Source organism: Elephas maximus, chromosome 18 (genome assembly GCF_024166365.1).
Source record: "Elephas maximus indicus isolate mEleMax1 chromosome 18, mEleMax1 primary haplotype, whole genome shotgun sequence".
Lineage (NCBI taxonomy): Eukaryota > Metazoa > Chordata > Mammalia > Proboscidea > Elephantidae > Elephas > Elephas maximus.
Window position 1 is genome coordinate 70647440 of NC_064836.1, and position 27800 is coordinate 70675239.

General features: G+C 41.1%; 1 protein-coding gene across 4 annotated transcripts in view; it reads left to right on the forward strand.

Moving 5' to 3' along the window:
* Window positions 1–27800, forward strand: part of CMSS1 (cms1 ribosomal small subunit homolog) — a 425391-nt gene that overhangs the window by 112907 nt on the left and 284684 nt on the right. The window contains exon 1 of one of the 4 annotated variants that reach the window (XM_049857929.1): window positions 13488–15076. The exons of the other annotated variants lie outside the window; for them this stretch is intronic. The gene's annotated coding sequence lies outside the window, so the exon portion shown is untranslated. Of the gene's footprint in view, window positions 1–13487; window positions 15077–27800 lie in introns of those variants that run through there. 4 annotated transcript variants of the gene reach the window in all.

Genomic DNA, 27800 nt, shown 5'->3' on the forward strand with positions numbered 1-27800 from the left:
AGGAAGGAAGTAACATTATTCTTTGACCCTTTAGAACAAGTTAGTCTTGCTTCTGTGAGGGGTGCTGTTTGCTGGGGAGGAAGAACTCTAAAATGTGAAGGAATCAGTGATGGTGTGTTGTGTTTGCCATGTGTCAACTGAGAACACAGACATATGACTCGCATTTCACTCTTGTGTGAGACCCTTGCCCTTTGTGTGTGTTTACCTGAAATCATTATAGTTTCCTCCGCTTCCCCATTTTAAGTAGTGTTCATGTTAATACTTTGATGTGCGCACCTCAAAGCAGGGGGAAAGCAGTTATGTCTAAGTGAGACCCACAGACTCCCTAGGAAGGCAGGGGGCAGGAGGGTAGGCGCTTGTGGTGGTGGGCAGGCGAAGCAGGGGAAGCAGTATGTGAGTTGAGAATAGGTTTCACATTCTCACACCTAAAGAGTTCCGTCTGGCAGCCCTTCCTTGACAAATGGAAAGAAGTGAATATTCTCATACCTTCTGTAACAGCAAACAAAATGCGAGGCACTCTAGTCACTTTTTCCCATTTCTCAGTAATGGCATGTTCAGTGTAATTATTCTTCAAGACAAAGAAGCTTTTCTTATTAGTTTTTGTGTCCTAGAAAGCTAAGAATATGATTTTAATTCTTTCTTTTGAATGCCTTTGCTACATGTAGAAATAACATTCTTAAGATATCGATTCCATGTGTACACTTCACGTTCATCCCCGTATTTTTTGTTTCCTCAGCCCATAGTCTTTATCTCCACTAATCTTGTTTCCATTTTTCGCATTGTTCCTCTTTCCTCTCTTGGTTTAAATAATCTGTGCCATCTGCCTCCCAACATTACTGCCCTTTCCCTTGCAAGCCCATCCTCAAAATACTTCTGGATATCCCTCCCAGCTTTCTCCATAAGGTACTAGAGACAACAGTGACTACTAGAACTATCCCCCATCAGCCCTCCATGTTCCACCCTAAATCTGTATTGTCCTGACTTCTCCATTTAATGTGGTCAGTCCCCAGCAGGGACAGCCCGTACCTCTTTGTTGCCTGTGACAGCAGCACTCTGGCTGTGGTCAGTAAACATTCCTAATCGTGAGAGATGAAAGGAGTTGTCTGTCTTCAGCAAGTTACTGCCAAGGAAGAGTGGAGGCCAAACGAGGCCAGGGATGCCAAAGCACATGGGTTTGAAATAATATTTGATATAACATTGTCTCATTGAATAACAGATCTTATATTGTAATGTCTGAGTCAAATCTTTCCTTGGTGCTAGACTTCTTGTGTCCTCTAGTCTGCCCCTGTAGATATTTCAGAGTTCCTGAGGCGCAGGTTAACAAGACCGTCTTCCATGAAGTGAGTAGAACACAAACCTTCTAATGAATATGCGAAAAATAGACTGGATGTGAAAGCCGTGGGTTCTCTGGAACTCTGATCAGAACTCTGAGAAGAAAAAATAAAATCCTAGTGGCTACTTAGCCACTGCTAACCAAAAGGTCAGCAGTTCGAATCCACCAGGTGCTTCTTGGAAGCTCTGTGAGGCAGGTCTACTCTGTCCTACAGGGTGGCTATGAGTCAGAATTGACTTGACAGCAATGGATTTTTTTTTTTTTTTTTAATTAGCCTAGATATTGGTGCAACTTCAGTTTTCTAGCTAAAATATAAGTTAGATGTAGTTGAGTAAAGCAGCTGAGACTACTAGTATTTTTTAGAAAGGAGAGCTCACAAGTAATTATTTTTCCCTGCATTTTTCTGTGACTGTTAGAATCCAGCATTGTAACTCATAAAAGAAATACACATGGAAATAACAAAAGTAAAATGAATACCCAGTAGAAATGTGAAATAGCAGTGACTGGTTATTTTCTGTCTTTGCAGCGTTGATAGAGAGAGTTCATTGTCCTTCAGTTTGATCTAAATGGTCCTACTTTGTCAGGTGATTCAGAATAGAGGATCAGAATGAACAAAATGACCTGTCCTATTATAAAGTGTTTACCAACCAACCTCTCTTTCTTTGTAGCCAAGCTTTTCAAAAGAATGTTTTGAATTTTAAGCTTCTGTGTTCTCATTTCTTATTTATTCTTCAAGGCATTGCAGTTTGACTTTTTGCCCTACTGCATTATTGAAATGGCTCATTAAGGTTCCTGATGTCTTCCTTGTTGCTAAATCCTGGAATATTCCTCATTCCTTCTTGTGTTTTCTGTGTTATTTGCTGCCATTTGACTGTTCATCCTTTCTTCCAAGTCTTTCCTTGGTTGGTTTCTTCACCTTCTTTCTTTTCTGGGTTCTTCCAACTCTCCACCATTCTTTTTGGCTTCCTTTCTTGACCTCTTTTCGTCCGGAAAACCACCGAGCACTGCTGTTTTCCAGGATTCCATTCTCAGCCTTCTTCTCTCCTCACTGCACCCACACCCACAGCTTCAGCTGTCACCTGCTGCAGAGGTATTCTAATCCACGTCACCAGCCCATCTTTTTCCCGACCTGTATGTCCAACTGTGGGTTGTCTTTATACATATCGTTCTCCGACACTAGACTTTGGAATGCACTCTAGGTACCTCATACTCAGGATGTCTAAAACAGGACTCATCTCCTACCCTCTTCCCTGCTAACTCTCTTTCTCCCAAAATTCTTACAACAGCAAAAAGCTGTGCCCGTTCCTGTACTCTGTATCTTGGTAAATAGCCAGGTGCACTTCTCAATAGCTCTGTTTTCCTCACCCCAGCCTCCAATATCTCATCAGTCACTAATTTATTTTGACTATAAGATAGACTTGGAAGAAAGGCCTGGTGATCCACTTAGGAAAATTCAGCCAATGTAAACCCTGTGGATCACAGACCCTGTGCTCTGCTCCATTGTGCTTGGGGTTGCCCTGAGTCAAGGGCCGACTCAATGGCAGCTAACACCAGCAACAAATATATCGCAAATATTTCTTATTTACACCCCCTCCTTTCTGACCCTAAAGCCATTGAAACACATACCATTACCTTTTCTCATCTGGGTATTTACCTCTTATATGGTCCTCCTGGCCCCAGTCTAAAGCTCCTCCAGTCTTTCTTCCATGTTGCCAAGATTTTTTTTTAAGAAAGCATACCTGATCATCTCATTTCCCTTCTTACAGTTTTTCATCTGCTCCTTCTTGCCATTTGTCTTCTTGTAATATAAAGTTCAGCTGCTTGTGGCTACCTTTTCCTTTCCTCAACCTATAATTACACCTTGAATTATAGCCATATGGAAACTCTTGAGTTCCCTCAGTACCTGTGGTTTTTTCTTACCTTTACACTATTACACTTGTTTCTGCCCCATCCCTGAATGTGGCTTCCTTTTTTTTTCTGCTTAGGGACTAGACCCTATCACCTGCTCTGTGCGCTCTCAGCTCAGCAGGGAAGCCCCTTGCAGAGTTAGGTGCATGGCATCCCAACATCTCATTGTGTTGAGGATTGCTGTTAAACATATCCTTTCCTCACCCTGCACTGTGAGAGCAGACGCTGTCATGTTCACCCTTTTATCCCTGACACCTGGTGCAGTGCCCAGCACATACTGAGGGGTTAGTAAGGGTTTGCAGAATGGGTCGCTGTCTCGTCCAGAGCAGCCTTACCTTTCACATTCCTGTTCCAGTAAGCTTATGAATTCATCACTCTTCTTTATATAGTCTCTGTGCTTTCTCTTTTCTTCCTCCAACTCCAACATGGTTTGCCTGTGGGATTTTTCTACCATTAAAAGCTGTTCCAGGATTCGTCTGTGAGATTCTTTATGTTTTTCCACAACTTTGTCCAGCTACAAAAGAAAATACATTTACAGTCTATTAACTACAAATTGTTCATAATACTGCCATCTTTCACTCTTTCAGAAATGGCCAAGTTTTCACTAATTAATTCAGGAGTAGGCTTTGACTTCCTCCTGTAGTTTTTATCATTACTTTTGTTAATTGATGCTTTTTGTGCATGTCAACACATTCAACACAAATCTAGTCTTTTTATTGTCATCAAGTATTTTCAGACAGAAAAACTAGCACCTGTGAATCAGAGTCAACTTGACAGCACACAGAAACAACTGTGGATATTAGGGTAATTTCCACATACCCATTTCCTGACACCCTTATTTCTTTTCCCAGAGAAACCATCCTAGAGGAATGATAGAAACCAAGAGAATCCTTGCACAGGGTTTGATTCTGCAGCTGCCCTAGCTGCAGTCCTCTCCCCCAGGTCCCCTAGAGTACTCTGCCAGTATGTGCCTTTGAATCCGTTGGTCTGCTTTACATTGTATGATGCATCAAGATGGTTGTGTTAAGGAAAAAAAAAATCTTGTTAATGAATTCTGTGTCGGTGTGTAGTGTGAATGTGATCATATGTAAGCACCAAGTCCTTTATGGTTTTCACAGCATGGTACTTTTATCTCTGTATTTTTATAAAATGATTACCCTATGCCTTATTTATGTGTTTGTCTCTCCTACTAGACTGTAAACTCCTCGAGGGCAGGACATGCATCTTGTTTTTCTTAAATTTCTAGTATTTAACAGAGTGCCTTGCTCATAATAGGTGCCCAGTGTATGTTTACAGGTTGAAAACAAACAGGCAAGAAATCAAGAAAGAAAAGAGGGAGCGAGGCTGAGTGGCTCCAATCTTTGACCAGTCAGTGATAAATGAAGATCCAATTAGGAACATGGTTTTGAAAGCATGTGAATTTCTGTTCTGTTGTTGTTAGGTGCCATCGAGTTGGTTCTGACTCATAGCAACTCTATGTACAACAGAATGAAACACTGCCCTGTCCTGCACCATCCTCACAACCTTTGCTATGCTTGAGCCCATTGTTGTCAGTCCATCTTTTTGAGGGTTGTTATGGATTGAATTGTATCCCCCCAAAAAGTTTGTCAACTTGGCTAGGCCATGATTCTCAGTATTGTGTGATTGTCCACCATTTTGTGATCTGATATGATTATCCTATGTGTTGTAAATCCTAACCTCTAAGATGTTAATGAGGCAGGATTAAAGGCATTTATGGTAATTTTTTTTTTTATGGTAATTGGGCAGGACTCAATCTACAGGATTAGGTTGTATCTTGAGTCAATCTCTTTTGAGATATAAAAGAGAATTGAGCCGAGAGGGGAGGGACCAGAGGAAGATTGATGACAAGGACCTTCCCCCAGAGCTGACAGAGAGAAAGCCTTCCCCTGGAGCTGGCACCCTGAATTTGGACCTCTAGCCTCCTAAATGTGAGTGACTAAATTTCTGTTTGTTAAAACCATCCACTTGTGGTATTTCTGTTATAGCAGCCCTGGATAACTAAGACAAAGGTCTTCATCTTTTTCACTGACCCTCTACTTTACAAAGCATTATGCCCTTCTCCAGGGACTGGCCCCTCCTGGTAACCTGTCCAAAGTATGTGAGATGAAATTTCACCATCCTTGCTTCTAAGAAGCGTTCTGGCTGTACTTCTTCCAAATAACCCAGTCCCAATGCCATCGAGTCGATAACTAGATTAGTTATATAACTATACTCTGTAACCGATAATATTGATTTTGCCCTTTGCCTTTATTATAAAAGATTGAAAATCTTCCTGACCTCAAAGAAAACATTCTTTTTAATTTGTCACAAGATCCACCCTAGAATTAATATAAATGAATAATCATATTAGGTACTCAGTAAAGTATAATCGAATGGCTGAAAGAACCTTTATAAAATACAAGAAGAAAAGCATTTCCTTAGCTTCTTGTAATTGTCAGTACATGGGTATTAAACTTTATTCACCTAAAGTAAAAAAAAAAGAAGACTTATTTAATCCACTCTTGCTTTCCGCTGTGTTTTTTCCCCCTTGTATGTCGATTGTGTTTGTTTGTATTGTGCTTATTTTAAGAGACTAAGAAGGAAGAAAGACTAGGAAGAATCAGTGCCCTCCATTTATTATATGACCTTCTGTTATGGATTGAGTTGTGTCCCCCCAACATGTGTGTCAGCTTGGCCAGGCTATGTGATTCCCAGTATCATGTGACTGGCCACCATTTTGTCATCTGATGTGATTTTCCTATGTGTTGTAAATCCTACCTCTATGGTGTTGATGAGGCAGGATTAGAGGCAGTTGTGTTAAGGAAGCAGGACTCAATCTACAAGATTAGGTTGTATCTTCAGCCATTCTCTTTTGAGATGTAAAAGAGAGAAGCGAGCAGAGAGACAGTGGGACCTCATACCATCAAGAAAGTAGTGCCAGGAGCAGAACATGTCCTCTGTACACAGGGTCCCTGTGCTGAGAAGCTCCTATACCAGGGGAAGATTGATGACAAGGACCTTTCCCCAGAACCGACAGAGAGAGAAAGCTTTCCCTTGGAGGTGGCACCCTGAATTCAGACTTCTAGCCTTCTAAACTGTGAGAGAATAAATTTCTGTTTGTTAAAACCATCCACTTGTGGTATTCCTGTTATAGCCCCACTAGATGACTAAGCCACTTTCTAAGTGGCCTCTCTTGCTCCAACCCTACCTCCTAATATTTTGTCATCATTACTGACAGTGTGATCTTCTACTAGTTGAATTAGTCCACTCTCTTTTTCAGGCCAAACGGCCCTTCACAATCTGTGTCTCCTGACATTTCAGCCCCATTCTCACTCCATACCTTTCTCACCTGACCTTCAGCCACACTGGGCTAAGTGCCTACGTGTAAGGTCTAGGAACCCTTTTCCCCATTCCTCCTCCTGATCCCTTCCAGGTAGAAGTTTTTGCTCTTTCACATCAGTAAAATGCCTAATTCTCTGGGTTTCCTTTCAGTCATATTCCATGACTATTGAAGGATGGCTTCAAATTTCCACCAGCTGTTCAGTGTAGCCACCAAGGAGCTCATGTTTGTCACAGCAGTAATTGGAAAGCTGTGGAATAGTGACCTTGCAGAGGGAAAAGCTTCCAAAGAAAGAGGTACTGATTCTAGAGATGTTTTAGCTTGTACGTGAAGTTTTACTTTGTGCCTACATTGCTCTATGCCCAGAATGCCTCTGTAGGCCAAGAGGGAGAGAGAGAACCTGTCAGGGTTAATAGTTCTCACTTCAGCTTTTTCTCATTCCTGACTGTGGACCTGATACTCCCTGACTCATTTCAGTTCTCACCACCTGCCCATGTGAGCATGGCCAACCCACTTAACCATTCTGTATTTGAAGTTCTTCATTTATAAATGAAGTGCATGGACTTGGTGATTTCTAAGATGACTTCCAGCTCCACAACTTTTACAAGTCAACAAGTATTTATTAAGTGCCCATTATGCTATGTACCTAGTAATATGATAGTTGCCATGAGAAATACAAGAGAAGTTTGAAGTCTAAGTGTTTATACTCTTGCTAGGAAGATAAGGACACATGAAACAATTTGGAGCAGTATAAGGTGGTGTATCATTAAGGATAAGGGCATATCAGAGAATAACTGCCCCTATTTAATCTCCCCCCACTTGCAGATTTAACAAAACAGGAAAATGTGTCAGTCATTTCAGGGGGCATCAGGGAGTAGAAAGATTGAAAAGATAGCTCCTTAATGTTTGCTGGGAAATGATAAACTTTCTGATTATCATTTCAGCCTCCCTGATATTATGTCTTACCCCAAACCCCTAATATAATCCAACTCCTTGGTTAGGGTGGAGGAAGCACAATGTGTTCTATGAGGTTGGATTTCTGGTGATCCTTTCATGGTTAGAGGGGATGAGAAACAGGTTTTCCACTATTTACTTTCGGTTGCTTAATATTTATTTAGAAAATAATGATAATTTTTGTTGCAATAGTCCCTGAATCAGAGGCCACCCTGATGTTTAATTTGATCTCTTTACACATGGCTTTGGTTCTTTTTGTTCCCTCGTGTTAGCTCTTTATAGCATTGACCCTGTTTTCTTTGATTACCCTGAACAGACAGGTCGGGATAAAGCTAATCTTGAGAACAGAGAAATTGACCTTTTCCGTAGATCAGTGGTAGCAAACTATGCTATTTATAGAATGCCCCTTCTTCTCCCTCTTTACTGAAACGTAGCTTTCCTTGATAACTGGAATCCTGAAACAGGCTGCTTGTTCTCTCATTGCCTCGTTATCCCAGATTCTGGAGATGGGTGCATGATTCTCACGGCCCTGCACCGCTACTGCCAGACCCTTCTGAAAGCCCTATCTCATTTGATCCTCATCCTGAATGATGATTCTGCTGTCCCATTCTTATCCTGGTCATCTGTGGAGCTTCAGGTCACTCCTCTACAATCGTCCTTTCCACCCTAAATCTTGATGTCATTTTGGGTGATTTCCAGATTTAACTGGGCCTTTTACATTTTTTTTACATTTAGCTGGACCTTTCCTATGCCTGGAGGCTTGGTAGCACAGTGTTTGAGAGCTATGGCTGCTAACCAAAAGGTTGGCAGTTCGAAACCACTAGCTATTCCTGGGAAACCCTGTCTTATAGGGCTGCTATGAGTTGTAATCGACTCGATCGCAACGGGTTTGGTGTTTTGGTTTTCTTATGCCTCTTCAGCATCCCTTCACCTTTTTCAAAGCAGCTATTTGAAACACATATTGTTTTCTCTGAGTCCTGGACCTAACATATCCTCACCTTCCTGCTCTTGTCAACTACTTGACTGAGAAGAGGATCCATTTGCATGAATACCCTAACATTTTTGTCTTCCGCTTCTGCTACTCCTAACTTACCTATATCCCTCTACATTCTGAACCTCTTGTATACACGTTTTTGCTCTATCCTTTTTGTCTCCTTCCCGACCTTGTTCCACTAGGGATTTTCTCTCATATCTTCAGTCTCATTTTTGACTCTTTAAACTGCCTACAAACATGGTCAAGTCTTCCCATTCAAAAAACGCAAACATTTTGCACATACAGAAAAAGAAAGAGAAAGGAAGAGGATCTACCGTGAAGTTAATGAAGTCTACATTTCAGGGCTCTTCACTTGCACAAATACCTTTGCTACCCTGTGAGGGCCCCAGCAATGTGTTTACCTAGTTGTATGTTTTATAAAATTTGTAAAAGTCGTACATTTTAATTGTAATCAGTTAAGACCTCTGTTTTATTTTTCCATTTTGAATTATCCTCCCTCATACTTCCTTTCATGGTAGGTAGTTTTGGAGTGACCATGAACATTTTTGGGTTCCTAGGAGCCCGAGTAGCCATAAGAGCTTGATAGCTAACAAAAAGTTCAGCAGTTTGAATCTACCAGCTACTCCTTGGAAACCCTATGGGGTAGTTCTACTCTGTCCTGTAGGGTCGCCATGAGTCGGAATCAACTCGACAGCAACAGGTTTGGTTTTTGGTTTGGTAAGGAGTCTTGGGGGTGCAGTGGTTAAGCACTGAGCTGCTAATCGAAAGATCAGAAGTTCGAACCTACTGGCCACTTCATGGGAGAAAGATGTGGCAGTCTGCTTCCATAAGGATTACAGACTTGGAAACTGTATGAGGCACTTGTATTCTGTCCTGTAGGGTTGCTTTGACTTGGAATCAATTCAGCAGCAATGGGTTTGGTTTTTTTCTCTTTTTTTGTAAGGAGTTCAGTTAAAGCTTAGAGTGATATACTTCTGTGTAAAGTTACATCTTGGTGTAAGAATGACTTCCAGGAATAATCTTACCAGCCACTGTGCTGACTCACTCACTTATTGTCAAATAAAGGTGAAAGGTCAGAGATTATATTGCAAAATGAATATGCCCTTCAGTACTGGAACTTTGAAGATTGTGGAGGAAAAACATGGTTCAAAATATATGAAGCAAGAAGCTAGTCTATGGAAATTTCCCTTTTACAGTAGCTCCTGGCTTCAGGATTTCTCTTGCTTCCATGCAAGGCTCATCCATACACTTAAGAGTATTTTTTATATTTTATCTAATGGTTTTATGTATTTTCTAGTGATATGATTTTATGATATATAGTCCACAATATGGAAACCCTGGTGGCATAGTGGTTAAGAACTACAGCTGCTAACCAAAAGGTTGGCAGTTCGAATCCACCAGGTGCTCCTTGGAAACTCTATGGGGCAGTTCTACTCTGTCCTGCAGGGTCGCTATGAGTCAGAATAGACTTGATGGAAATGGGTTTTTTTTTAGTCCATAATATCATTGGAAATGGAAATATTTTGTTCTCTACCTGACTAATCCCTCATCATCTGTATTTTTTACTTTCCTGACCCTTCTATCTAAATTTGATCCTTCAGTTATTTTCTCGCATAGCACTTCATAATTTTTTTCCATGGAAATTAACATAATGTATAATTATATACTTATTCATGTGATTATTTGTTGTCTGTCAGTCCCTTAGAATTAAACACCTTTGTCTTAGTTATCTAGTGCTGCTAGAACAGAAGTATCACAAGTTGATGGCTTTAACAAACAAATTTATTTTCTCATAGTTTAGGAGGTTAAAAGTCCAATACTGGAGTGCCGGTCACGGAAGCTAGAGAAATTGTAGGAAAAGCAAGGAGGTACTATAAAAGGGAAATTTCCATAGACTAGCTTCTTGCTTCATATATTTTGGACCTTGTTTTTCCTCCACAATCCTCAAAGTTCCAGTACTGAAGGACATATTCATTTTGCAATATAATCTCTGACCTTTCACCTTTATTTGACAGTTCTAGGGAAAGGCTGTCGTTCTCTGTTGGCTATGGAAGGAGGTCTTTGCCTCTTCAGCTTCTGCTTCCTGGTTCCTTGGAGATCTTTTGGCATCTATTTTACTCTCCCCTGCTCACTTGTTTCATCTCTTTTATATCTCAAAAGAGATTGACCAAAGACACACTCTACACTAATCCTGCCTCATCACATAACAAAGACAACCCATTCCCAAAAGAGATTATAACAACAGGCATAGAGGTTAGGATTTACAACACATAATTTCTGGGGACATGATTCAATCCATAGCATTCTACCCTTTGGCCCCCCAAAATTCATGTCCTTGCCACATGGAAAGCACATTCACCCCATTACATCATCCCAAAAGTCTTAAATCAACTCCAAGTCCAAAATCCATCTTCTGAAGCATCTAAATCAAATATGGGTGACACTTTAGGCATATTCCATCCTGGGGCAAGGTTCTTCTTCATCTCTTAACCTGCGAAATCTAGACTAGAAGTTATGTTTCCAAAGTACAATGGTGGAACAGACACAAGGTAGACATTTCTATTACAAATGGGAAAAATTGGAGGAAAAGAAGGGATAACAGGCACCAAGCAAGTCCAAAATCCAGCAGAACAAATTATATTAGCTCTCAAGGCCTGAAAATAATCTTCTGTTCTCTGAGACCATCTTGGCAATGGCCCTGCCCTCCAGACTCTGGGTGGAGCTCCCTCAGCCTTAGGCTTCAGCTCTGCCTTCTAGGCCTTCTGGGGTGGCAACTCTGCTCCCTCAGCTTTAGGCAGCTCCATTCTCCTAGTCCATCTGAGTGATGAACCCATCCCCTGGGCCCTCGCAGGCCCCATTATTCTGCCCCTTGGGCATGGCAGCCCCACCCCCTCAGTTTTGGCCGGTGACTTCATACCCCGGCACACCTTAACAGTAGCCCCATACTCCAGAAACAAGTTGGCGAAGATCTGACTTTTTGAAACCTAGGAGGCTGTGGTCCCACACTTTGAAATTCAGGAGACCATGGCCCCACCCTTAAAACCAAGAAGGCCCTGCTTCCTGTGCTCCTTCCAACACTTCTGCTGATCTCCAAGCTGTTCCTGGGATGATCCTTTTCTTTTCTTGGAGAACAACAGATGTACCTCCTTTGGTCTGTTTCCTGACTGTAGGACTCTAAGAGGCAGATAGAGTTCTTTCATTTTGTTCTTTCTCTGTCCCCTTCAGTCTAAGCTGATGGGTTTTCTGTGGTAGTTGGTTAGATCTATCAGTCACAGGCTTAATATCTTTAACAAAAGATTGTGTAGCTGCATCCTTGGTGAACATTCTAGAATACGTGTCCTTAGTTTGTACAATAGAATTTTCCAAATTTTTAAGTTCTGTTTTCATTTTGCACAGTTCATTTTTAAGTCCATCTCTTTCCTTTCACATTTTACTATAAGAGGCACAGAGAAACCACAAAGCCTCTTTGAGAACTTGCTTAGAAAACTCATCAGCCAGATATCCAAGTTCATCATGTAATAGTCCTACCTTCCACCAAACATTTGAACATAATTCAGACAAGGTCTTTGCCACCCCATGAAAAGCATCACCCTTCCTCCATTGTCCAGTCACATGGTCATCATTTTCTTTTCAAGCCTCACCAGAAGCACGTTTAACACCCACGTTTCGAGCAATGTTCTGTTGCTGGCGCCATATATATTCTCTAAGATGACAGAGACTTTCTCTATAGTTCTTCTCACTTCTGAGAATTGCTCTTGATATCCATAATTCTACCAACAGTCTCTTCAAGGCAAATTAGGCTTTTACTATTGTTGCTGTTAGGTGCCGTCAAGTCAGTTCTGAGTCATAGTAATCCTGTGTACGACAGAGTGAAACATTGCCCCGTCCTGCACTATCCTCACAATTGCTGCTGTGTTTGAGCCCATTGTTGCAGCCTCTGTGTCAATCCATCTCATTGAGGATCTTCTTCTTTTTCATTGACCCTCTACTTTACCACGCATGGTGTTCCTCTCCAGGGACTGATCCCTCCTGATAACATGTCCAAAGTACATGAGACAAAGTCTCACCATCCTTGCTTCTAAGGAGCATCCTGGCTATACTTCTTCCAAGACATTGTTCATTCTTCTAACAGTCTATGATATATTCAGTAATCTTCACCAAAACCATAGTTCGAAGCCATCAGTTCTTCTTTGATCTTCCTTATTCCTAGTCTTTCCTTATTCCTTTTACTATTGGACACCTTAAAAATCTTCAAGCCTCTACCCATTATCCAATTCCAAAACCTCTCCCACATTTTAGGTATCTGTTGGAGCAGCACGCCTTCTTCTCGGTACCAAATTCCATCTTAGTTATCTAGTGCTGCTGTAACAGAAATACCACAGGTTAATGGCTTTAACAAACAGAAATTTATTCTCTCACAGTTTAGGAGGCTGAAAGTCCGAATTCAGAGCACTGGCTCCAGGGGAAGGCTTTCTTTCTCTATTGGCTCTGGAGGAAAGTCCTTTTCTCTTCAGCTTATGCTTCCTCATTCCTTGGAGATCTCCATGTGTTTTGGTATCTCTCTTATCCCATCTGTCCTTGCTCACTTGTTTAAACTCTTTTATATCTCAAAAGAGACTGACTGAAGATAAACCCTACACTAATCCTGCATCATTACACAACAAAGACAACCCATTCCCAAATGGGATTATAACCACAGCCATAGAGGTTAGAATTTGCAACACATATTTTTGGGGGACATAATTCAATCCATAACAACTCTGAAGGCAGAAACCACACCTGTTTTTAAACATCAGCTCTTTGATTAAAAAAAAAAAAAAACTAATTTAATGAATAAAAATGAAATTTTGAAGCTAAATTATACAATTTCTTAAAATAAGTACTTTAAGAATTGCCCTAAAGTTAATCTAAGAAGGTACTCAGATTCTTTTATCATAGTATCTTGATAAGTCCAAAATTCCATTATATTTTCGGTGGCATCTGTTTTTTTGGAGAACTAAGAATATTTTAGGCCATTAATTCTGGCAATTTTTTTAAGGTAATTCACAATAAACTAAAAACCAAACCCATTGCCATCAAGTTGATTCTGCCTCATAGCGACTGTATAGGACAGAGTTTAACTGCCCCATATGGTATCCAAGGAGCACCTGGTGGATTTGAACTGACAACCCTTTGGTTAGCAACCATAGGTCTTAACCACTACGCCACCAGGGTTTCCAAACCAAAGGCCGTTGCCGTCAAGTCGATTCCAATTCATAGCGACCCTATTTATAATATAGAGCCGTAAAGTGAACTGAGTAGGAGGTGAAATCTGCTGTGGACTCTGAGCTCTCACTTCCTTCTGCCATCTTGACCACCTCGCTCTCCCCCTTCGCCATACCTGTCCTTTGTTCTAGATCACCGGCCTTCACCAGTTTTTCATCTTGTGTTGGTGTTTCTACCTCGTCGTGTAACTGAGAGCACTTTGTTCTTCTAAGTTATTTTGCCTTAAGAATAGATAAATCCTCTTCAGTTTACCTTAGACATGGCTGAGATTTTTTAGATTTTTCAAAAAGAACATTATTAGAAAAATAAAAGGAGGGAGGTGTTAACATGCCAGGGTGGGGAGTGAAAGCAAAGATAGGGTGACTGTTTAGTGCGAAAATTCTTTATTCTGATGGAATTAGGATAAAGCCACAGAAGGTCTTAGTGGGAGCATTGCCCTTTCTCCCTTTCTTTTCTTCAGCCCTGACTGGGGTATCTTAATCAGAATTTCCCTTACTGTTTATTGTCTGGGTATTTCCCTCTCATTCACTACTTCCTGTAGAAGTGGATGGTAGACAACTAGATTGCTGGATAGATGGAGTTATGTGGGCCTCAAGGAATTGGAAAGACTGTTGAATGGAGAGCGAATTCTAAAAGGGGAAAATGGAAAGCAAGAAAGGAAAAATCATAGAGGCTGGAATATGAGTCGTGTATGTGTGTAGGGTGTACAATTATCTGTTGGGAGAGTAATCAAAGAAAGCTGGATTTATAAGGCAGGGTCAGATTATGGATAATTTTCAGTGGTACTTTGCAGAGTTAGGATTCTAAGCATTGTGGAGAGTCAGGGTATTTCCAATTTTGCATGTGTGCAATAGAATTATTTTGCAACTCCAACTTTTTCCTACTGATTTCAACATAAGGTTGGAGTTTATTCTATTTTATTTCACATCAGGGTATTAAGGGTTTTACCGTTTGTGGAGTTTGTCCTGCGTATGTTCAGAGATCATTAATTTGCATTTAAGCTCCAACAGGTTGGGGAATTTGTGCTTGATGGTGTTTCAAAATCAGTATGTTTAGAGCCAGGATACATTTTTAACACTATTAACTAGAATACAGCTTCAACTCCTCCTTGTTTAAAAATTGGATTAAAGCGCAAGTCAACAGACCTTGGGTGGTCTCATCCTCACCCCTCAGAGAAGCAAATCCACATGACTGAACTCCTTCACAATTTGGCAAGACGGTAGCCTTCTCTCAGGAGACACCCAAGACGAGAATAGCAAGGACGTTAGAGGTCAGTTCTGAGGTAGGTTGCCAGAGAGCTTATGTGGGGGGAAATTGGTCCAAAACTGCTTTCACTCTCTCCAGCCTTAACTCTTGCTCCTAGTTGTTTCCTTTTTATAAAAATGAAAAATTACAAAATTTTCCATTGAGGTCTCAGAGGAAAAGAGAAGAATAAAATAAGGGTGCCAAAGAGTTTCAGAAATGTCAGCAAGTAAAAGAGCGAGCAGTGCCACATTTGTGGGCAGTGAGTGGTGTCAGCACCAAGACTGCTCACCCTGGCCATTGTAACTGCTGGGAACACTTGGTAGACAAGCTCTTTGCTGCATTAAAATTTAAGGAAAAAGGAGGTATGCACTCAGCTAAGCTCTAAGTTTTTTAAAACTCTGTTCCTTGGACAGTTCTTCAGACCATTTCCATTCATGCTCAAAATTTCTATGACATAATACCTCAGCATTTTCAAAGAAATTAACCTCAGTAGTTGAACTTGATCTGTTTTTTATTACACCCCAAATAACCTTCAAACCCCCCAAAGACATGCAGACCCTTCCCCCTACATTTGTGTATGTTTGCATGTGTATGGGGAGTCCCTGGGTGGTGCAAACAGCTAATGCGCTCAGCCGCTAACTGAAATGTTGAAGGTTTGAGTGCACCCAGAGGCACCTCAGAAGAAAAGCCTGGTCATCTACTGAAAAATCAGCCTTTGAAAAACTCTACGGAGCACAGGTCTACTGTGACATACATAGTTGCCATGAGTCAGGGTGGACTTGGTGACAACTGGTGACTGGGGTGTGTGTATGCGTGTGTGTGTGTGTGTTGAGGGGTGGTTTCAGCAGAGGAAGGAAAGAAAGGCAGGGAGAGAGGAAAATTCTCTTGCATTTAATAGATCTCCATCTGATGTTAAGAACCAAGCCTAGTGGAAGTATCCTGGCCGTAATTTATTCTCCTTTTTTTTCTTATAGAACATGTAGTATTTAATCAAGCGTATTGTTGTCTGGCATTATCTCTTTCCTACTTTGGGTAGTTCTTAAATGCCTTCAAAGGTAAAACTGTAAAGAGTCAAAAAGGTTACAGCTTGTGCCCACCTGCCGGCTTAGTGCTTGCCTGGCTGGCTGGCGCTTCTCCCTCTAAGTTACGCACCCCTGATGTGCGACGTACCTCATTCATTGGTTTCTCGTAGATGTCCTCCTGCCAGGGGGCAGATTTGGCTTGAAAAGCATCTCGCTGGAGAGCCTCTAGCACCTTTTTTGGAGTGACAAACCCATACTGAGCTTCCAGCAAAGCCAAATCCATTTTTTCAGCCTTTAAAATGCCTATGACTTCATCTCGAGCCTGTAGGAACAAAAGGTATTTCAGAAAGCCTGTTTTATCTACCAGCAGCCTCAGCAAGTGACTTCTTGTCGACAAATCATGCTTGGTTATAGAGCCTTTCGGAAAAGGTAGAAAAACTGCGCCCCTTCAGTCTTCTTTATAGTCTAAGTATACATTAATAATGTTCTGAAAAGGGATCACTGTACAACAATGAGAGACTTTCCGTTGTGTGTGTGTGTGTGTGTGTGTGTGTGTGGCAAGCAGATAACACGATACCCCTCAATGGACTGGCATTTGCGTTTTCAGGGACAGGAAATAAGATTCTTCTTCTTATAGCAGCTGTTTTTGGTTTTGTATGTAGATTAATAATACCAGGGCAAGTCTGGGAGCCAGTTCACATGGGGTACAAAAGCACCTATTGTGTTTAAACCCATCCAGAAGTCATCTGGGATTACGTTCCTGATACGTGCCTGTGCACTGACGCTCGTGAGCAACATGGGCAGAGGATGTGACCTTTCACAGCGTGCATTCCAATCCCATGTCCTAACGACAACCCCTGTAGATGGGATTAATTGCCTTTCAAGTTGGCAGAAGAGAATTCTGTGCGTGTCTACATACACTTTGACCCACGGATATCTATTTCTGTGGCAGCAGGCACACCAAGTGCACAATCGGCCTTCCCCTCGAAGCCTGATGGGAATGACTCCAACCCCACTGACCTGCAGTTCTCCTTCCAGAATGCTGAGGAGAAATAATAGGTCGTCTTTTGAGAGGTCTTCTCCTTGGTGGCCGTTATCACTGTGTGGCTTCTCTGACTTGGGACATGGAAGGATTGCATCCAACTCACTGGCAAGGCCTTTGCCTTGCTGTCTCTGCTTCATGTCTTTAGGACCTTGGAAACTGTGGTCTTTACTGTGTCTTGCAAGTTGCTTTTGGGGCGAGCCCTCCGTGTCACTGCTTTTGGAACGCATTCTTTAAGACCTGGAAAGAGGAAAAACAATTTGTAACTCTTAAGCCAGTGGAGTTTTAATAGGGGCACCAATTACTTTTTTAACAAGTCTGCATTCTTGTTGTATTTACCTCAGCCAAAGGCTTGATCTTTGTGATGTCTACAGCGGAGAAGGGCATTAGCTGATTCATAAATCACAGTCTTATTTACACTTCTGTTTTTAAAATCAACATTAAAAAAAATGTTTCTGCTTTGATTAAGGCCACTTGTGTGCGTGGGTAAACATTCTGTGTTTGAACTGTATCCCTCAAGCATTCCAACTCAGGAACCCAGGTCATACCTTCAACCACGGCGTAAGTGCTTACTTAAATTCAGACCTACTGAACGTAATTATAGAATGGTAAATTTGTTCATTGTTCTGACTTTCTGCAGCTTCACATTATAGCATTTCCTTCAGGAGTTTTTAGCTTATTTATTAATCTTTTAGCTTTGGTGTGTTAAGATAGAAGCATTCAAAATGACTGCTACGAAATACTTTGGGGTTTTTTTTGTGTGTGTAGTATTAAAGAAATTACAGAGACCAAGGCCGGCTTCCTGATTGTAATCTTGACATTCTGCTGAAATTCCAGGTCTGCCCTTGGAAAAGTCAAGAGTTGTATCTTTAGGACCCTCATCTCCAAAATAGGAGTACTACTACCTCCTATAGTAGTTAGCCATAAGGAAACAGTATAACAGAGATTAACGTTTGAGGGATACATTAGCACGACATCTGATTATGTAGTTATCCAAATTAACGTAAAACAGCAAGAAAAATTGTTCCACCTTTAAGGTTTCTAACGGAGAAAATACCAATTGAGCTTGGAGCCAGTTGCCATGAAGTGCTGTGAAGTGCAGCAAGTAATTAATTTTACTCATCCTTGCAAATCAGGACACTGTCATCACCACTGTTGCCTTACTTTGAGTTTTTTAAGTGTGAGCTATTGCTGTACAATATATAGTGTTACTTTGCATGTTTTCAGGCCTTATGTAAATGACATATCCAACATATCTTTCTGTAATTTGCTTTTGCATTCTGTATTATATTTTTGAGATTTATACCTATTTTCCATTTTGCTTTAGTGTATGTATTTTGATTACTATGCACTGCTTTATTATGTGAGTAGTTCATCATTTACTTATCCATTTTATTGTTGATGCACATTTAAATAGTTTACAAATTTTGCAGTATTACAAAAATGCTTCGATAAAAATTCTTGTACATTTTTTCCTGTATACATGCATTTCTCTAGGAAATACTCTCTAGGAATGAGGAGTGGAGTATGTATATTCTCCACACTCTCTCCTAAATGTACCAGTTTATAGCAGAGCATGAGAGTTCTCATTGCTCTACGTCTCCATCGGCAATTACTATTACTGGATTTTAAATTTCTCCAATTCAATGGGTTTGAAATGCCATCTTGCTTTTAAATTTAACATCCTGTATGGAATTATCTTTTCATATGTTTCTATTTTATTTTTATTGTACTTTAGGTGAAGGCTTACAGAACAAACTAGTTTCTCATCAAACAGTTAGTACACACATTGTTCTATGACACTGGTTATCAACCCCATGACATGTCAGCACTCTCCCTTCTCAACCCTGGGCTCCCTATTACCAGCTTTCCAGTTCCCTCCTGCCTTCCAATCCCTGCCCCAGGGCTGGTGCACCCCTCTAGTCTTGTTTTCTTCCATGGGCCTATTCAGCCTTTGGCTGAAGGGTGAACCTTAGGGGTGACCTCATTACTGAGCTGAAAGGGTATCCGGGGCCCATATTCCAGGGGTTTCTCCAGGCCAGCAAGTCTGGTCTTTCTTCTTAAGTTAGAATTTTGTTCTACATTTTTCTCCAGCTCTGTCCAGGACCCTCTATTGTGATCCCTGTCAGAGCAGTCAGTGCCAGCAGTACAACCATCTCGTTGTACTGGACTCAGTCTCGTGGAGGCCGTGGAGGATGTGGTCCATTAGTCCTTTGGACTAATCTTTCCCTTGTATCTTTAGTTTTCCTTGCTTCCGAAGGGGTGAGACCAGTGGAGTATCCTAGATGGCTGCTCACAGGCTTTTAAGACCCCAGGCACTACTCACCAAAGTAGAATTCTTTATAAACTACGTTATGCCGATTGAGCTTCATGGTCCCCACAGTCCTCAGCCGAGCAATTCAGTCCCTCAGGGAGTTTGGATGTGTCTCTGGATCTACCATGACTGCATTTGTGCAGGTTTTGCTGGCTTCCCCAGTATTGTGTACTGTCTTACCCTTCACCAAAGTTTCCACTTATCTGTTGTCTATTAAGTGTTTTTCATCCCCATCCCTCCCCTCCCTCGTAACCGTCAAAGATTGTTTCTTTTTGTATGTAAACTTTTTCATGAGGTCTTATATAATATTCGTCCTTTTGTAATTGACTTATTTTACTCAGCGTAAGGCCCTCCAGTTTCATCCATGTTATGAGATCCTTCGCACATTCATCATTGTTCTTTATCATTGCTTAATACTCCATTGTGTGTGTGTACCACAGTTTGATTATCCATTCATCTGTTGATGGGCATCTAGGTTGTTTCCATCTTTTTGCTTTTGTGAACAATGCTGCAATGAACATGGGTGTGCATATTTCTATTCATGTGACGACTCTTATTTCTCTAGGATATATTCCTAGGAGTGGGATTGCTGGAGCATATGGCATTTCTATTTCCAGCTTTCTAAGGAAGTGCCATATCGTTTTCCAAAATGGTTGTATCATTTTGCATTCCCACCAGCTGTGCGTAAGAGTTCCGATCTCCCTGCAGCCTGTCCAGTATTTTGCATTTCCTGTTTTATTGTTTCATGCCAGTAATGCCAGGGTGAGACAGTATCTCATTGTGGTTTTGATTTGCATTTCTCTAGAGAGCCTGAGCGTTTTCTCATGTGTCTGTTGGCTGCTTGAATGTCTTCTTTGGTGAAGTGTCTGTTCATTTTCTTTGCCCATTTTTTAGTTGGATTATTTCTTTTTTTGTAGAGGTGTTGGATTTTCTAGTGGATTTTAGAGACTTTTCATATGTTTATTGGTCATTTGAGTTTCTTCTTAAATTGCCTGCTTATCATCTGCCCATTTTTCTTTTGTATTTTTTGTCTTTTTTTCTTACAGATTTGTGGATTATGTGTTTTGCTTTTATGTTTTCCTGGTCTGTAGCTTATTTTTTCACCTTATGTATTGTGTCTTTGATGGTGCAAAAGTTTTAAATTTTAGTGTAGTCAAACTTATCAATTTTTAAACATTTTTTTCTTTATAATTAGTGCTGGAAACCAAAACATGAACAGTGGCAGTATAACAGAGCAGTTAACATCATAGACTCTGAAACCACACTATGTTATTGTTAGGTGCCATCGAGTCAGTTCCAACTCATAGTGACCTTATATATAACAGAACAAAATGTTGCCCAGTCCTGTACCATCCTTAAAATAGTAGGTATGTTTGAGCTCATTGTTGTAGCCGCAAAGTCGTTCCATCTTATTAAGGGTCTTCCTCTTTTTCGCTGACCTTTTACTTTACCAAACATGATGTCCTTCTCCAGGGACTGGTCCCTCCTAATAACATGTCCAAAGTAAACAAGACAAAGATTCACCATCCTTGCTTCTAAGGATCGTTCACACTATCCTTCTTCCAAGGCAGATTTGTTCATTCTATGCAGTCCATAAAAAAAAAATCCATAGCACATTCCATATTCTTCACCAACACTGTAATTCAGATGTGTCAGTTCTTCTTCATTCTTCTTTATTCATTGTTCAGCTTTCACATGTATATGGGGTGATTAAAAACACCATGGCTTGGTTCAGTGGCACCTTAGTCATCAAAGTAACATTTTTGTTTTTTTACGATTTTTAAAGAGGTCTGTTGCAGCAGGTTTGCCCAATGCAATACGTCATTTGATTTCTTGACTGCTGCTTCCATGGGCATTGATTATGAATCCATGTAAAATGAAATCCTTTACAACTTCAATATTTTCTCCATTTATCATGATGTTGCTTATTGGTCCAGTTGTGAGGATTTTTATTTTCTTTGTGTTGAGGCATAATCCATACTGAAGGCTGTAGCCTTTGATCTTCATCAGTGAGTGCTTCAAGTCCTCTTCACTTTCAGCAAGCAAGTTGTATCATCTGCACATCACAGGTTGTTAATGAGTCTTCCTCCAATCCTGATGCTGCATTCTTCTTCATATAGTCCAGTTTCTCAGATTATTTGCTCAACAAATAAAAGAGCTGAACAGGAGATTTCAAAGGGTGTCTCGAGAAGACAAAGTAAAGTATTATAATGAAATATGCAAAGACCTGGAGTTAGAAAACCAAAAAGGGAAGAACATGCTCAGAACCAGGGTCCCTAAGTTCAAATCCTTACTCCATTACTGATTGCCTGTATCACATTCCTAAATGGTTCTTGGCTGAAAGCAGAGAATACCAGAAAGATGTTTACCTGTGTTTTATTGCCTACACAAAGGCATTCGACTGTAGATCGTAACAAATTACAGATAACATTGTGAAGAATGGGAATTCCAGAGCGCTTAATTGTGCTCATGAGGAACCTGTACATAGACCAAGAGGCAGTCATTCAAACAGAACAAGGAAATAGTGCATGGCTTAAAGTCAAGAAAGGTGTGCAACAGGGTTGTATCCTCTTACCATACTTATTCAGTCTGTATGCTGGGCAAATAATCCCAGAAGCTGAACCATATGAAGAAGAACATGGCATCAGGATTGGAAAGAGCAACCTGCAATATGCAGGTGACACAACCTTGCTTGCTGAAAGCAAAGAGGACTTGAAGCATTTACCGATGAAGATCAAAGACTACAGCCTTCAGTATGGATTATACCTGAACATAAGGAAAATAAAAGTCCTCACAACTGGACCAATAAGCAACATCATGATGAACGTCAGAAATATTAAAGTTGTCAAGGATTTCCTTTTACTTGGATCCACAATCAACACCCATGGAAGCAGCAGTCAAGAAATCAAATGACATGTTGCATTGGGCAAATCTGCTGCAAAAGACCTCTTTAAAAGTGTTCAAAAGCAACAATGTCATTTTAAGGACTAAGTTGTGCCTGACTCAAGCCATAGTGTTTTCAGTTGCCCCATATGCATACGAAAGCTGGACAATGAATAAGAAGACTGAAGAAGAATTGATGCATTTGAATTATGGTCCTGTTGAGGAATATTGAATATACCATGGACTGCCAGAAGAATGAACAAATCTACCATGGAAGAATTACAGCCAGAATGCTCCTTAAAAGCAAGGATGGAAAGACCTCATCTCACGTACTTTGGCCATGTTATCAGGAGGGCCCATTTCCTGGAGAAGGACTTCATGCCTGGTAACACAAAAAAGGGCCATTAAAAAAAGAGAAACACTCTTAAAGAGATGGATTGATACAGTGGCTGCAGCAATGGGCTCAAACATAACAATGATTGTGAGGATGACGCAGGACCAGGCAGTGTTTCACTCTATTGTATATAGGGCTGCTGTGATTCGGAACTGACTCAATGGCACCTAAGAACAACAACATACCACTTTGGGCAAGTTACTTCGTACCTCTGTGCCTCTGTTTTCTCATCTGTAAAATGGTGATGATAGTAATAGTATGCCTGTAACCTAAGGTTGCTGTAAGGATTAAATGAATTAGCACATGTCAAATGCATACAATGTGGCTGATACTAAACTGGCATTCAATAAACATTCACTTTAATGTTTAATGTTATTATAATTGACTTTTATTCCCTAAAATTTTAATGTAAGCCTGTATTACCTTTATAGTTAGAAAAAAGTATTAAGAGAAGGAAAAAAAGTTCTTTCGATCGTCTCTTTCATCTAATGAGATGTGAGCCCTGAGTATGGAAAAGGAAAAAAAAAGTTTGAAAGAATAGCTATATGGTATCTTAGCCTGGGTACTCCATTGAAGAAGTGATTCTCGCCAGCCCCAGCTCGTTGGCAGCACTTTTAAGATAACCTGAGTGTTGAGATAGTTTAGGAACCTGAGGTCTTCACCGGCAACCAGGCAGGCGTTCCATTCATCCATCCCTCTCTCCTCCCATTCTTCCATAAGCATTCATTGAAGGTCCACTGTGTGTCATGCCTGAGTCAGTTATTAATGGTGTGGCTTCACTACTTCTCTCAGTACATGTGATACATTTTACCCAGAAGTTTTATGTGACTCGTTCCTAAAACTGGGGTCATGAAAAGTACACTGAACTAGGCAGAAGTCAGGGGAGAAAGGAGTTCTGTCCCAGATCAGCCGTGGGACTTAGTTAACGACATTGACCCTCTCTGGGCCCAGTATCCTGATCTGTGAGGTGAAGGGCTGGGTAGGTGATCTCTAGGACTTCTTTCCCCCATGATTTATGATTCTTGCCACTGGGCCTTTCTTCTAGCATAGGTTGTCAGAAGTATACTTAAAAGAGATGGGTTCGTGGGTCTGCATCTTATTGGAAATCCACAGAACTCTAAATATGGATATGCAGTAAAGCTTTATTTGATGATTTCTACCAGAGGAGAGATTACAATTAGAAAAAGAATTTTTAAGAAAAGAACACCAGTATTAATTTTTAGCTAAGGATCATTTTATATCCTCACCTTAACAATCAGACTGTAAAAACAGAACTTGAACGTGATCATTGCCTTACATGTTTCTTATTTACATGTTTTATTTGTCAGTAACAGACCAACTGTCAATTGATACTAGTGAGACTTCACCTTGCTTTGAAGTTGCAGTAGTCTCTGGAAACATTTAAAATATTCAGTTTTAAAATGAACGAGTCATATAATGTGCTTTTTGTTATAACTCACACTCACTACTTCTGTTACACATTTATGTGCTCTGTTGGCTATCGGGGATAGAAGGACAATGGTGCCGGTGAAGGCGGTGGTGGTGCCGGTGAAGGCGGTGGTGGTGCCGGTAAAGGCGGGGTGGTCCCGGTGCTGGTGGTGGTGGTCACGATAATGGTGCGTTTGTCGTTAGTTGCTATCGAGTCAGTTCAGACTAACGGTGACCCTGTGTGTGCAGAGTAGAACTGCTCCATGGCGTTTTGAAGGCTGTAACCCTTCGGAAGCAGATTGCTAGGCCTGTGTTCCAAGGCACCCCTCAGTGGGTTTGAACCACCAATCTTTTGGCGAGGATTCGAGCACTTAACCATTTGCACCACCCAGGGCTATTTGTTGTTGAGCATTTACTATGTGCCATGCACTCTTCTAAGCATTTTTTATGTGTTAACTCACTCAACTGTCACGACAACCCTATGAGGTAAGGAGGTTAGGTAATTTGCTGAAGGTTGCACAGCTGGTAAGTGACAGAACTGGGATTTGAGTCCAGGCAACTGAGCTCCAAAGCCTGCAGTCTCAAAAATCAAGTCATCGTGCCCTTACGCTGCACTGCCTAAGACAGCTGCACGCTGATGATGTCCTGTGCCCTGTCTGAAAAATGGTTGTAGCCTGGCTGGAGAGACTATTTATAAATAATTACAGTAGGGATGGACGATGATCTGTGGCAGCAGTCATCACTGAGTCTTTTCTTGGTAGCCAGGGAAGCATTCACTTATTTGAGAAAGCAAAGGATAGAGAAAGGATATTTTTACTTGGGTATGGGAGGTTAGGGGTGTGTGCAGTATGACTGGGTAAAGCCCTATTACATGTTCATTTATTTCTTTAGTTATGAATTATGTCCATGTACTAGTGTATTAACATATTATGTACTTTATGAAAACGTATTTCAGAAATAAAAAAGGGAAAAAAGTATAACATTTCTAATTATTTTTCTACCACCCTTGAGGATTGTCTTGAACACCAGAGGGAGATGCTTGCTCTGGGCTGTAGGAATAATGGAAGGTTGTTAAGTAGATTAGATACAATCAAAATAGATAAATGTTACATGCTGCTTTATTTATAGATAAGTTGTACCTGAGGTCCAGGCCGTCCATGTCTTCTGTTATTATTAATCTCCCTCCACATCTACCCTGGGGTACCTGGCCTGGCGTTCCATGGGTGTTCAACAGGGTGACTGGTTTCCTGCTTCTACCTTGTGGCCTGCTGCCCCAGATGTATGCTGCTGCTTAACAAACCACCCCAAAGCTTAGGTAGTGGCTATACAATAATGGCTCAGAATTCTGTGGATCACTCCACGTTTTCATCTTGTAGCCGTGCTGAAGCTAGATGGACTAAGATGGGCTCATTCCTGTATCTGGCTGTCAGCTAGTTGGGCTAGGCAGCCTCAGCTAGGTTTTCCTATCTGTTCCATGTGGCCTCTCATCCTCCAGTAAGCTAGACTGGGCTTCCCCACTTGGTGACCTTAGGACGGATTCCCAAGAATATGAGGGCAGATGCTTCAAGGCCTCAGTTTATTGGTCAAATAAGTCATGAGGCCATTCCAGATTCAAGAAGTAGGGAGATAGATTCCACCTCTGAATGGAAGGAGCCGCAAGTTCAATTGCAAAGGAATGAAAGGAGTTACTGCAGCAGTCTACCATACCTACAGGTGAGGTTTCTGTGAAAATCTAATAAAAGTATAGTTTTAAAGAGAGGTAAGGTGTTTTGGAGCCCTGATGGTGCAGTGGTTGAGAGCTACAGCTGCTAAACAGAAGGTCAGCAGCTCGAATCCACCAGCCGCTCCTTGGAAACCCTACGGGGCAGTTACTCTTCCCTATAGAGTTGCTATGAGTCCGAATCAACTTGATGGCCACGGGTTCAGTTTGGTTTTGGTAAGGTATTTTTGACATTTCTTTTACCTTCCTGGAAGCATAAGGTTATTTTTTATTGTTTCTGTGATTCATTCCTGTGTTTTCCTTTTTCCCACATTTTCCCATGTGGAGCAATAGCCTTCTGGTAAGCATCAACTTCTATTCTAGTCAGTTGGATTCCTCTGCCACCATTAATTTTAACAAAACATGCCCCCTAGGATTCCAAGATAATGTAAGCTTCTGTTTAGCAGGGTGGTTTGCTAAGCATTGCTCATAAGTAGTGCTCTTTGAGTTTAAGGCAACCTTGAGCTGCAGCAGAAGACTGAGTGGAGCTCTGCACACTTTCTAACTCCTCTCACCTCACTCTGAAGGTAGGTTAGGTGAGACCTGCCAGGGGAGCAAAGGCCATTTGCAATTGATATTTACAAGTGGTAAAAAGGAATGACTTAAAGCATTTTTTTTACTGTGTTTGTTATTCTTTTTAAGTGATGAGGGTTTTTCTAAGACCACCAGTCCTCTTGGGGGACTAAGGGGTAGTAGCATCAACATTCTTGTGATTAATGAAGCGGCACTCATTTGGATTTGTGATCTGTTATCAGACCCATCGTGTGCAGGCCTCTGGTCAACTGAGGAGCGTGTGTCTCGCCTGTTGACAGTGGTGGAGTTCCTTACCCCTCTGCCAACAACCATGAAATGATCCAGTAGTGAGAAGTAATTACGTATTGAGAGGAAGAAGACAAAGACTTGAATTTGATGATACTCCCATGATTTACATTATCAGTGACTTCATTTTTTCTTTTGGCAAATTCTTAGTGCATCGGTGCTTTGCCCAGGGGTGCATACTGTGGAAAAGAAAAATTTTGTAATAGCAACAGTGGTTTGGGATTTTCAGGTTACCAAAAAAAAAAAAAAAAGGAGGGGAGAGGGGGTTGGTGTGAAAAGTTGCTTTTGTTTCTACTAAATAATAATGCAAGCCTTACTTCTTTCAAAAAGTTCTGGCAGTGACCTAATGCCTGATGCTTTTACAAGGAGGAAACCTGCGTAGTTGACAGTTTAACACAGTCTAACGTGTTGTTGTCTGTGACCATCATAGCCATACAGTGGTGGCCTTCAGGAGTGTAAAGAGCAGTGGACTGAGTATCAGGAAACCAGGGTTCTGATCCCAGTTCTGCCTTTAATTAACCAGGTCCTGGGTTGCTGCTTATAAAATAAGCGTGGTGGACTAGGTTGGCCCCACAAGGTTATTCAGCATGGACAAGGACCAGAAGTTCTTTCCCTTGACTGCTGCCCTCTTCCTCACCCCCTAACAGATCCTCTGACAACAGGGTTGGGGCTGAGACTAGATGATCTCCAAGGTCCTGGGACTTCCCGCTTTAGAATTCTGTAATTTTCTGTTGTCTTGTATCTATGGATACAAATACAGTGCATTTGGCAGTAAAAGTGAATTCTGCTTTGTTTTCCTATGTGGTGACCTCACTTGGTTTTTCTTGGGTTGAAGTTGGTTGAAATTATGGCGGGTCTTGGTGAGGATGCGTCCATACAGGAAGATGACAAGTAGAGAATTTGCAGTTATTTACTTAGTTACAGGAAATGGCTAATGTAAGTAGCGGCCTAGTCTACCCACCACCTCCCCCTTCATACACACACCTCTGGCCAGTTCCTTACTCTGAAAGTTAAGTTTTCTTATTCTTTATTAATTTTGTATCTCAAAAATTACCTGTTCTACATAATTAGGTGTCATTTTAAGAAAAAAAAAGTTAGTC